Source organism: Echinops telfairi, unplaced genomic scaffold (genome assembly GCF_000313985.2).
Source record: "Echinops telfairi isolate 266 unplaced genomic scaffold, ASM31398v2 ScPeMD7_7458;HRSCAF=8496, whole genome shotgun sequence".
In the NCBI taxonomy this organism is placed as follows: domain Eukaryota; kingdom Metazoa; phylum Chordata; class Mammalia; order Afrosoricida; family Tenrecidae; genus Echinops; species Echinops telfairi.
In genome coordinates this window covers 40076016-40078415 of record NW_022111358.1, presented here as the reverse complement: position 1 = coordinate 40078415, position 2400 = coordinate 40076016, and the positions used below count along the sequence as shown (strand labels likewise).

At 48.1% G+C, this 2400-nt stretch overlaps 1 protein-coding gene across 2 annotated transcripts in view; it reads right to left on the bottom strand.

Moving 5' to 3' along the window:
* The window catches only part of MAP2K6 (mitogen-activated protein kinase kinase 6), a 147765-nt gene that overhangs the window by 81074 nt on the left and 64291 nt on the right, over nucleotides 1–2400 (bottom strand). The window lies entirely within an intron of this gene.

The following is a 2400-nucleotide window of genomic DNA, read 5'->3' as shown; positions in this document are numbered from 1 at the left end:
GAGCTTAATGAAATAAATAAAGAAATATTACAAGCATAGTACCATCCAATTGTTTATACCTATGCCTGGGATGAACATTACTACAGGCGTACCAGGCATTTAGAATATGCTGTTGCCCCGAGGGACATTAAAAACAAATAAGGAATGTAAATGTGTGATTTCCACGTAGGGCAGCTGTTCACACCCACCTTAGAGAGAACCCTGATTACAAGTGCCATTTTAACACCCGGTTCACCAAACTCAACAAAAAATTAGATATCGGTTCTGCCGAACAGGGGCTGAGTCCCACCAGTGGCCACTACATTTCGCCACCTTTGGGGAGGTATGACCAAACAATAAAGAATCTCTCTCTCTCTCTCTCTCTCTCTCTCTCTCTCATAATCCAAGTGAGTTTTTATGAAGGAAAGGGAAAGTTTCAGGTATCACAGTAATGCTGCTTCTGGAAAGCATGCTAGGCCTTGTAGAAACCTCATGGGGGGTTCGCAAATAGGCGTAAAAAACTACGTGGAAATAATACAGGAACAGAAGCCCACACCCCGCATGTGCAGCACCGTGAAATGCCCAGGGGCCAAGAGTGTGTGGGCCCTGGGCAGGCACGCACGCACAGAGGCTCCGCTTGAAGCGTGCAGCTGAATGAGAGCAGAGTCAAAGCGGCTTGGCTTTCCTGTGTATTTAGCCTGTGTATTTAGCTCCTCTGGCTGGAGAGGCATAATTGAAGGTATTGGCAAATCCTATTGGCTAAGTTTAAGCCCACCTAGGTGATGTCATGCACCTGGGCCTGGACTATGTGCCCAGGTAGACCTCCCATCTGGGCCTAGGGGGATGATGTCTGAGCATGCTGAGTTTGCATCTTTCCATAGGTGTCTGAGTGCCTGCTGTCTTTTCAACCCCTCTGTCATGGCCCTAGGCAGGCATTGGGGTGACAATCCCCCCTTCCTCCCCAATCTAACAACCTATTATTCCCCCACATCTCTCCTGTGTGAGCATCTGATCTCCTAGGGAAGAAGAAATGGGAGCCCCCCACCAAAAAAAAAAAAAAAAGAGCTTCAAAAGTCACAGTGAGATGTTATTAAACATTTACAATGTGGGTGGCACTATACTCTCGGCATTACACAGCCAACAACTCACTGAATTGTCTTAACAATTCTATCACCCACTCCTATGATCTCCATTGCACAGAGGACACAGAGGCTTAGAATGGAGAAGCCCCCCCAAAAGCAGAGCGCAGGGCTACCTGAGGCACAGGATCCTAGATGTTATCACCCAACCTGGACCTTATTGAAGACAGCTGAAAGCACTGTGGACTGCCAACAGCACAAGCCAATCTGTCCTGGAAGCTCCTCAGAGGCCAGGATGGCAAGACGTCGTCTTACATACTTTGGACATGTTGTCAGAAGAGACCAACCAGTCCCCGGAGAAGGCTCTCAAGGTCGATAACAGAGAGGGGCAGAGAAAACGAGGAAGGTCCTCAAGGAGATGGATGGACACAGTGGCTGCAACAAGGGGCTCAAAGATAAGAACCATGGTGAGGATGACCCAGGACCGGGCAGTGTTTTGGTCCGTTGTGCATGGGGTCGCTATGGGTTGGAATCAACTCAAGAGCACCTAACAAGAACAATGTCTATTAAACTCTGTCTATGCATTTCTACGCAATGTTCCCAACACCCGAAGACAATGACTGGTCATAAAGAGCAACACGAAGGAATAGTATGAAGAGTCTTCCATCAGGATCAGCTTCTGACAGAGTTGTAAGGAGGGGACAACTTAAATTAAAAAGTTGCTGGGAAAACTGCATCTAGGAGGTGCCATTTAATCCCAGTCTGAAAGCATGGCTTTTCCAAGAGGAATGCAGAAAAAAGAGTATGCTAAAGGTAAAGAGGCAAGAAAGCAGCAGACACAGGAGCTTGGAAGTGCGAACAGTGGGAGCGACGTGAGGCAAGTCCCCTCAAGGACCAGAGACAGTGAAAGAGGCCTCATAAGTGGGACCAGGACGGGGTCATACAGCATCATAGGTATGTGGCAGCGTGTGGTAGTCACCTAATTTGGTGTCAATTTAAGGATTAAGAGTGTAGGGATGGAGTCTAGACGGTCAATCTGGAGATAGCCAATGAGACATCTGTGTGGGCGTGGCCGTCTCCTGAGAATTCTGGTACATGTTCCTTGGAGGCAGAAGACACCTCTCTCTTTCTGCTACTCCCTGGGAGACATTGCAGAAGACAAGCCACACGGATGCAACCAGACCTCGGACGCAGGAGAAGCCACAGAGAGACCCCTGCCAGCACTGAGATGTTTCCAATGACACTGGATCCAAAGGCTTTCTACCCACTGGCCTGTGATCTTCTGCATTCTGTGTCATTGCATGTGTTTTGTGAGTCTGAAGAGGACTTTATAGATTGATAT